The sequence below is a fragment of the Chrysemys picta genome, chromosome 6 (genome assembly GCF_011386835.1).
Source record: "Chrysemys picta bellii isolate R12L10 chromosome 6, ASM1138683v2, whole genome shotgun sequence".
Lineage (NCBI taxonomy): Eukaryota > Metazoa > Chordata > Testudines > Emydidae > Chrysemys > Chrysemys picta.
This window is the reverse complement of record NC_088796.1, coordinates 82,394,547-82,405,440: the sequence shown is the minus strand read 5'-3', so window position 1 is coordinate 82,405,440 and position 10,894 is coordinate 82,394,547.

The following is a 10,894-nucleotide window of genomic DNA, read 5'->3' as shown; positions in this document are numbered from 1 at the left end:
GATCACAATGGGCATTTCAAATTCCCCTACCGTGATCTTACGCTCTAGGAAAAAAGTCCCAGCCTGCATCTTCCTGAACAGCCAAGTGTTCCGAAAGATGCGTGCTTCATGCACCTTTCCAGGCCAGCCTGTGTTAATGTCAATGAAACGCCCACGGTGATCCACTAGCACCTGGAGAACCATAGAGAAATACCCCTTCCGATTAATGTACTCAGATCCTGGGTGGGGTGGTGCCAGAATAGGAATGTGCGTCCCATCTATCGCCCCTCCACAGATAGGGAACCCCATTTGTGCAAAGCCATCCACTATTTCCTGCACGATACCCAGAGTCACGGTTCTTCTGAGTAGGATGCGATTAATGGCCTTGCAAACTTGCATCAACATGATTCCAATGGTCGACTTTCCCACTCTAAACTGGTTTGCGACCGACCGGTAGCTGTCTGGAGTTGCCAGCTTCCAGATTGCAATAGCCACCCACTTCTCCACTGGCAGGGCAGCTCTCAATCTCGTGTCCTTGCGCCGCAGGGTGGGGACGAGCTCCTCATACAGTCCCATGAAAGTGGCTTTTCTCATCCGAAAGTTCTGCAGCCACTGCTCGTCATCCCAGACTTCCCGAGCCCAAAAGCGGCGTTCCACCAAGCATGTCCGTGAATGCCACAAGCAATTTCGTGTCGTACGCGTTACATGGCTCGATAGCATCGTCGGACTCCTCACCCTCACTGTCACTTTGGATCTTAAGGAATAGTTCGACAGCCAAACGTGATGTGCTGGCGAGACTCGTCAGCAAACGCCTCAGTAGTTTGGACTCCATTTCCTGCAGACAGATCGTGCTGCACAGAAACCGTTGAAAGATGGCGCCAAAGGTGGACGGAAATAAAGGGATTTCTGGGATGCGAAGCGATGCATCACGGGGCATTGGGACAGGACCCAGAATCCCCCGCACCCACGCCCCCTTCCCACAACCCACGGCGCCAGAATGGGAAAAGGTGCTCTGTGGGATAGCTGCCCATAATGCACCGCTCCCAATAGCGCTACAATTGCCGCAAATGTGGCCACAACAGTGCTCTGGGCAGCTGTCAGTGTGGACAGACTGCAGCGCTTTCCCTACTCAGCTGCACGAAGTCAGGTTTAACTCACAGTGCTGTACATCTGCAAGTGTAGCCAAGGCCTAAGGTGCCACAAGTACTCCTGTTCAGAGTTCTGTGTAGATCTGAATTATGTCTCACTAAACCACACAATGAAAAATCTGTGTTTGTCTACTCAACAAACTAGATACTTTTCATTATAATGCACTCAAAAATATTTTTCTTGATTATTCCCATTTTACCTGAGTCATACCTTTTTGTACGCTCTCTGAATGGTTCAGAGAATTAGTTGTTTAGCTCTCATTTGAACCATTGTCCTTGTTACAAACTATTTTTGTAACACAGATCTTCCTCTGTGTTAACTTACAGGAAAACTTATTGTACATATTTTTCCCCATTATGCAACAGTGATTTATTTATTTGAGCTACTAGTCAGAATCAAGTGACACTTTTCAGAGGAACAGAAATTGTTAATTCTTACAATACAGGTTCAGTAATTGCTTAATTATACTTATGAAATGAAAAAAAATTACCAAAGCCAGCTACCGTAACTTTTAAACATGAGAACTTGTTACTTGAATGAGATTTAACTCTTTCCTTTATTCAGTGTAAAATCAAATAGTTCTAGTAGGGAAATGAATAAACACACATTTTGGAAAACAGATTTTGCCATGATTACTTCATAGGACTGTACTGGACTCACACAGGGCTCATGCAGGACATTAGACAGCAGCATTTTGCAAGAGGTTATGGTCATCTTTCCATTCTAAATCCATTTTCAGTCACTCAGAATTCATAACAGAGTTCTTTTCTGTTCTGTCCCCTTTAACCATATAACCAGCTGTAAGCAAACTAAACTAAATCCTGTATCTCTAATCTATAGGCACTCACTAAGCTACATTCATGTAAGGATACAAATGATAAGCGCTCAGAAACCACAAAGAGAGCGTTGTAGAAAAACAGCAAGAGGTAAGTTTTCAAAGCAATGCTTGAGGGATTTAATTGTGCAGCTCTTTTTAGCATGAATGTGAGTCAAGAAACTTAATCTTCATGTTCCTCTTTGAAAATATATCTGAGAGTTGGAATGATTTTCCCTTTTTTATGGTTATCCGTATATAATATATCACAACGTGTGAACAACATCAAACGACAAAATGATTGGAAGCTCTCTGAAATATCTACTCGCTGCAAGGCAAATAAGACCAAGTTTCACAAGCACAATGTAACCAGGCAAAAACTACATAAACTTTTCCCTACAATTTTGATATCCTCGCACCTTAATTCAGATGTGAAACTTCCTTACTATCCCATTTCTGGGCTCTCTAGAGTAGAGCCTCCAATCATATAAATTATAAAAAATATATGGTGGTTCATCAAATATCCTCTAAGAACTAGTTTGAGACCAAAAAACTCATTTTCTTTTATGTCTTATGAATGATTTAAATAGAGTGTCTTGACATAACAAGCAAATGCAATAACGCACGGCATCACATAGCTGCTCCAAACTGTACTATTGTAAATTAATTCCTCTGATCTTGCAAATACCTTTCTTTGTTCTCTACTTTAGCAGGAGCTTTTTTCAGTTAAGCTTACTGAACCTGCCTGCAGGGATGTGAATGCTTGTGGAGAATAGAGGATATTCTTTGATTGCGTCAGTCTCTAATCATATGAGGGTCAATCAAGATAGGTAAAACATCAAGGCATCTATGGCTTGTGGTAAAACGATAGCTCTGACAGGTTCCTTGCTACAGTTCTATCATTGCATTAGTGCTCTGAGTGCTGAATCAGTGATAAAGAAGTCCTTCCCTCACAGTCTTTCTTGTCCTCTGATCATTACTAAACCTGCCAGAAGACACACAAAACAAGAAAACGAAAATTACCCCAATTTCCTAAACTAGAACTGTAGATCCATCACTTTTATAAGGGCTTGTCCACACAGAGGAAGTGAAGAAACAGATTGACAGAGCCAGAAGGGTACCAAGAAGTCACCTACTACAAGACAGACCCAACAAAGAAAGTAACAGAACGCCACTAGCCGTCACCTACAGCCCCCAACTAAAACCTCTCCAGCGCATCATCAAGGATCTACAACCTATCCTGAAGGACGATCCCGCACTCTCACAGACTTTAGGAGACAGGCCAGTCCTCGCCTACAGACAGCCCCCCAACCTGAAGGAAATACTTACCAGCAACCACACACCACACAACAAAACACCAACCCAGGAACCAAACCCTGCTACCAACTCTGTCCACATATCTATTTAAGGGACACCATCATAGGACCTAACCACATCAGCCACACCATCTGGGGCTCATTCACCTGCACATCTACCAATGTGATATATGCCATCATGTGTGAGCAATGCCCCTCTGCCATGTACATTGGCCAAACTGGACAGTCTATATGCAAAAGAATAAATAGACACAAATCTGACATCAGGAATCATAACATTCAAAAACCAGTAGGAGAACACTTCAATCTCTCTGGTCACTCAATAACAGATCTAAAAGTGGCAATTCTTCAACAAAAAAACTTCAAAAACAGACTCCAACATGAAGCTGCAGAACTGGAATTAATTTGCAAACTGGACACCATCAGATTAGGCCTGAATAAAGACTGAGTGGTTGGGTCATTACAAAACCTAAACCTAATTTCCCCAATACTCATTTCCCCTACTGTATTTTTCACTTCTTGCATATGATAAAGTGGGTTCTAGCCCACGAAAGCTTATGCCCAAATAAATTTGTTAGTCTCTAAGGTGCCATAAGGACTCCTCATTGTTTTTACTGCATAAAAGCTATTCTGCACTAGCTCTCCATGTGGGCACTCTTATTCAGGGATGCTGGAACAGTTTGTATAGTGGGGGTGCTGAGAGCCATTGAACCAAACCGTAAACCCTGTATATGAAACCATTTCAAACCAGAGGGTGTGGCAGCTCCCCCAGCACTCCTAGTTCCAGCACCTATGCTGTTATTATGCAATAAGTCTCCATACAGGGAGTTAGTGCAGAATGGCTTTTGCACCTTAAATTTACACCCTAGCTTATCCTTGCATAATTCAAGCTGGTTTCCAGATTCAAACCTGCAGTGTAAAATCCCTATATAGCAGGACATCATACAAGTGCTGATGTTCTTTGTGATCCCTTCTCTGCCCACTACGTCTGATACACATCCATATTTCCATCTGTTTTTAGAACCTGAATACCAACCTCGCTGTGCAATATCCCCAAGGTGAAATAAGAATTCTGGTTATTGGTGCAATCCATTCCAAATTGCTTCTAACATTCCCATATCCAGATATTGTACTGCCAAATACACTGGAACTCCTTATACTGAAGCCAAATTTATCCACTCTGTACTTTACAATTTAACGCGTTGAAGGTTTCACTCCAATGTTATCCTTCATATCTGCTATGTTCAAAACAAAAAGTATTTACAGTGCTGAGTTATAGTTTTAGAAAAAGAGGAGCACATCTACACTTACATATTTAGTCACATTTCAACAAGTGTCAATTAACAGGATTGTAAAATTCTGGTGCTGACAGGGTACAAATCTTGTCTGAATTAGAATTTATTTTGTTTGTTCTATGATGAACAATTCAAGCATAGCAGTTTCCTCCAATTTGGTTTTGCTGCTGCTATTCACCTACAGCAAAGTAGTCTGCGTCATGAATCTAAGTTATTTCTCCATTTTGTAAATGCTAAAATATTACAAGTGGACTTGTGCATTGGTTACCAATTCTGCAGTCAAAACTTTCCATTGTGTTACTCTCAATTTATGCTAATGTAACTGAGAACAGAATTTGATCCTTTGTCTCTCTCTGGTACACTTCCCATTCTTCCCTCATTGACCCAGATCCTCCTCCTCAGATCTCCATGTGGTGAGGACCTCTGGCACCATTTCCCACCTCTATTCCCCTACTTTAGATGGAGCAGGACAGATCACAGACTGGATAGACCACGTTGAATGCTCCAGTATTGCCACCCTCAAGCATTCAAAGAAGCATGAGTCACGCTCCTCCCCCCCCCCCCCCAAAATCATCAGATTGACGTAAAAAATCATTATTAAAAGAAAACCAATAGAATTATATTTGCCTTCTGGCTTTTGAGCCTCTATGGTTTACTCAGGTTACATTTTCCAGGTTCTCTCTACAGCCATGAAGGGCCAGAATTCTTTTAAAAAAGAAAGCTAAAATAGTCATGTCATCACATGACTCCAAGAGCTGGGGCGTTAAGAAAAAATAAAATATCATGAGACTATTGTGATAAAATCATGAAAGTTGGTAACACTGCATCCTCTTTTAGCCTAATGAAGATTCCCCTGAAAAGAATAATGCTGTTTGAAGCAAAGTACTGCACAATGGGTTCTGATATTTGCCGTGGTCATAGGAGGTCCTTTGTAGCCATGCTTCTAGATGTGAGACATATTATCACCAGTAATAAAGGTTCTGCAACTCAAATTAGGCATTTGGTAACACCTGTGCAAACTCAGAGTCTTCTGATTATTCATTGCCTTCAGCAGGATTGCAACTGACTGGAATTTGGCAAACAATTATGTTGATGAGACATAAAAGGAATAAAATCCATTTCCCTCCTTCTCAGCTGTGTTGGCTCTGCAGGATTAATTGGAGTAAAATGTGGTAAGAATTTATTTTGTCACTACAGTGAGCAACTGAGGTGTAGGGAGTAGATATGAGGAGTATAAAAACCTGCCATTTTTCCATAATGACTTTTCAGAGAAGAACTTCACTTTTTCCTTTTTTCCCCTTTCACTCATTGTGAAACACTCATAGAATCATAGAATCATAGAATATCAGAGTTGGAAGGGACCTCAAGAGGTCATCTAGTCCAACCCCCTGCTCAAAGCAGGACCAATTCCCAGCTAAATCATCCCAGCCAGGGCTTTGTCAAGCCGGGCCTTAAAAACCTCCAAGGAAGGAGACTCCACCACCTCCCTAGGTAACGCATTCCAGTGTTTCACCACCCTCCTAGTGAAATAGTTTTTCCTGATATCCAACCTGGACCTCCCCCACTGCAACTTGAGACCATTGCTCCTTGTTCTGTCATCTGCCACCACTGAGAACAGCCGAGCTCCATCCTCTTTGGAACCCCCCTTCAGGTAGTTGAAGGCTGCTATCAAATCCCCCCTCATTCTTCTCTTCTGGAGACTAAACAATCCCAGTTCCGTCAGCCTCTCCTCATAAGTCATGTGCTCCAGACCCCTAATCATTTTTGTTGCCCTCCGCTGGACTCTTTCCAATTTTCCACATCCTTCTTGTAGTGTGGGGCCCAAAACTGGACACAGTATTCCAGATGAGGCCTCACCAATGTCGAATAAAGGGGAACGATCACGTTCCTCGATCTGCTGGCAATGCCCCTACTTATACAGCCCAAAATGCCGTTAGCCTTCTTGGCAACAAGAGCACACTGTTGACTCATATCCAGCTTCTCGTCCACTGTGACCCCTAGGTCCTTTTCTGCAGAACTGCTACCTAGCCATTCGGTCCCTAGTCTGTAGCAGTGCATGGGATTCTTCCGTCCTAAGTGCAGGACTCTGCACTTGTCCTTGTTGAACCTCATCAGGTTTTTTTCGGCCCAATCCTCTAATTTGTCTAGGTCCCTCTGTATCCGATCCCTACCCTCTAGTGTATCTACCACGCCTCCTAGTTTAGTGTCATCTGCAAACTTGCTGAGAGTGCAGTCCACACCATCCTCCAGATCATTAATAAAGATATTAAACAAAACCGGCCCCAGGACCGACCCTTGGGGCACTCCGCTTGAAACCGGCTGCCAACTAGACATGGAGCCATTGATCACTACCCGTTGAGCCCGACGATCTAGCCAGCTTTCTATCCACCTTACAGTCCATTCATCCAGCCCATACTTCTTTAACTTGGCGGCAAGAATACTGTGGGAGACCGTATCAAAAGCTTTGCTAAAGTCAAGGAATAACACATCCACTGCTTTCCCCTCACTCCCTCCTCAATATTCCCTTTAATTGCTGTTTTAGAAGCCTTGTTCTGCCTCATATCACCTTCCTGAGCATAAGGTCTGTTGCAGTAGAGGGCATACTTATTAACTCCCCATATTAGAGATTCTTGTTAATGTCAGTTTGTATACCCAAGAACCATAATGCATATTTAGAAAATGTTTTGTGATTCTTTGACATACTGTTGTAAATGATTTCTTAGAAAAGGGCTTTTTTACAGTTGATGAATAGTTGGTGATTGTCTTACTTTACTGCTTCATTTTAAATTAATTTGAAGTATAATTCACCAACTATAAAGTGTTCCGAGACTACTGAGAAATGAGTCACATTAAATGAACTTCATTATAAATCATCTTCTTTACATGATATTCAAATATGTGTTAGGAGAAAAGTGGAAGGTATAAATTAATGCATCAAAGCACAATTCCCAATGTTTCACTTAAACAGAAAATTTGTTTCCGAATTAATTAAAATGAACAGCACTAGGTGAGTATTTAAGTTGTTTGTGGGAAGTTGCTATCCCAGAGTTGGGAAACTAAGCTTGCATCTAGTAATTATTGATAAATCTGTAAACTTTTGGTGATTACTACTAAGGGGGAAATTTTCTGCTACATTTTACACTCACTAACCAGCAGATTTTTCAACTGTTTCACGTCATTCAGAAAGCAAAAGATTCAAAACTACTATACAGGATCTGAAGAAGAAACAATGGCCAATGGAATTACACCAGGGATGAGTTTGGCCTTGTATATTTAAGAACAATAAAATCTATTACAACAATAAGGAGAATATAAAATTCTTGTACTATATTTTCAAAATAAATCCAAGATATCCTTATAGCAACATTCAAATAAAGGCTTCAAACTATTAATAAGATCAACTATTTACAAAGAAATTCAAAGAGAGTCACTGAGAGAGATAGTCCTGGATGAATAATGATCCAAATGCTGGAACCTGCATTTTTGTAAGAGCACAGATTGTTCCATTGTCTCAACATTGGTCCCTTGGTGACACTTGCTTGTTTGGAACAAGAAAGGAAAACACAGAGGTAGACTGAACCAGTTTGAAAATTATCATGTAATTCTACACATGTGAGTGTTTGAAGGCCTAAAGTGCATGCACATAGGCAACTAGATCAGATACTCAAACAATTAGTCTGAACTAGCCATAAAAGATATTTACAATGGAACAAAACACATCTCTGATGAAGAAAACATAACATTGAACATTGCAAATGGATTTAAAAAGTTTCTTTTAATCATTTACATAAGAGGGATTTGAATTCTTATAGGAAGTTAATTGTGTGTGTTTGTGCACTGCCTAATGACATGCCAGTTTGATGCATTGTATTTAACCTTTTAATGGCACACTACACAGTTAACAACCACCAGCTGTCTACCAAGACCACTGTTATGGTTAATTTATGAATACACATCAGCTTTGACTCCAATTTCTTGTTCCAAGACCAAGCATGTGGAAAAATTCAGCCTGAATGGTTAAAGTTTGGCAAAATCATGAGTAACTGCTGAGAATGGGAAGCGTAGGGACCTTACATTTAGGTGTTGCTACCCACTCCACCTGTAATTATAAGGATTTTTTTTTTAAGGCAGACACCTGAATCTGTATAGTGAAAGTTGAGTTTGTAGCCATAATATTGAATTTCTTGATTTTTGAATGCTTGATATTTTAATATACATTACATTCTCCTCTCCAGTGGCAACACATGGAGGGGCATGCAGGGTCATGTGCCTCCCTCCCCTGATTTGCTGCTTGGCTTCTACTGAGCATGCTGCCTTCACTCTGGCCCCCGTTCTGTCCCCCCCCCCCGCCATTGGCAGGCACAAGTCATCTCCGCGCCTCTCTACTGCTATCTAAAATAGATACATAAAATATTGAAAGAAGAGAAAAGAGGAAATGAGAATTAGAACATTGGAGCCACAGTAGGAAGTTTATCAGAGATTCAGACTTGATACAGAGGCCTTTTCAAAATTGCAAACTAGCTCTTAAGCTTGGATGGAATAGGAGTGAAGAGTTTAAAACCATGCAACTGGTCCAACAAATTCCAGGAAAATTTCAAGCAGAGTTGCTGCAATCATAAACTAATGACTACTCCCAATGGAATCATGGAGTCATAACCTCACTCTCGCTAATGCTCCACTTCTTTAGTCTATGTATGAGCAGACACTTGAGTATCAAAACCTGAGCGCCAGAGGGAATACGGACAGAATCCAAACAGAACACTTTTAAATGGCCTATTTTTCTTACCCATTTTACGGTGACTAGGCAAAGGTCTACAAATCAAACTCTTTATAATCATAGGACAAAACCCCCTAAAAATTGTGGCACAGGGAGGAAGGGATGCATGTGTGTGTGTGCGCATGTGTGGTGTGTGTGTGTGCGTGCGAGTGAGAGCAACACAAGAGATCTATTTTACTTGTTTTTAAGCATCTGATGCCAATGGGCAAGGGAAAGAGAAACTAGGTTAAGGAAGCCTAAAACAAAACTAAAGTAGTGTTTTAAGTGCTTAAATATGTTCTTCCTTGGAGATTTTTCTTGGTTTAAAATCAGAGGTCAGCCATGGAGAATGGAAAAATTAAAAGCTTTGTGAATGTATGCATGAAAAATAGTAGCTTGTAAAAACTACAGTAACTAGTGATAAGCAAACCTCCAAAGATTTGAAAACTGAGTATATTATGAAAAATGCAGGTCTTCTCCCAAATCTGAATCTTTGGAAGTTAACTCTCCTACCTCCATGTTTTGCCACCTGCAACTGGCTCCCGGAACTCTGCACCCCTATGTAGGAGTGAAACTCTGTACTGAAAACTAAAAGATACAAAAGTCATTCTGGAGCATTGGGAAAATTCTTCTCAGTTCAATACTGATCATTAAATACACTCCATACATACCATTCACATTTTAATAAAATGTACATTGGAAACATTCAAGAATAATACAGAATTGTTAGTGACTTTTTTCTTAAACTGAAATGGGCATGAATACGTATATGATGGACCAAATTCACTAGCACACTCCACATATTCTATGTACTGGTGAGTCTGACCCTATAATTACAAATGTGTGTTGTAATTTGTAGTTACTGGACGTTACTGTGTGTCGTGTGTGTATATAGGTATCCCTTTTTCTGTTTCCTCTTTGGATTTGGTTTGCTTTTCCTCAATTATATTTGCATTTTGTTAAATCTAAAAAAAAGCCCAACTTTTTTTGTATTTAAACGAATAGTCCTTTGTATCAGCTGAAAAAGTCACTACTGCACAGTGTGTGTGTGTGTGTGTGTGTGTGCGCGCGCGCGCGTGCAGGTAATAGTGGAGAAGCCACACCTTACATAATACACCTGCAGGGTGTACAAAAAAATCTGCAAATGTCATATGCACAAAAAAGTAACAGAATTCAGAAGGCAACATGGAATAATTGTGAAATAAATCCAGGGGGGAATAACACAAAGGCAGAAAAACCTATGATCCTAAGGTGCCATCTGCAGTAGAAGCAGCACTACACTAACATATGAGAGAGGATGCAAAGGAGAAAACTCAGGAGACCGATATATCAGTAATGAAGTGACTGCCAGGACAATGTATTACCCAAGCAAAGAGTTCTGTTTTAAGGGAGACTTACTAGACAGCTAACTACCCGCACAATTATCCAGTTTCCCATAAGATTGTCAATGCCAAGATATTTTTCTGCATAACAAAGCATTCAAATAAATTAATGTCTATAGCAGTATCATGGGGAACACATCTTGATCATATTTTGCTACTGAAATGCTGCATTCATACAATACTTTAACCAAATCAATAAAAAG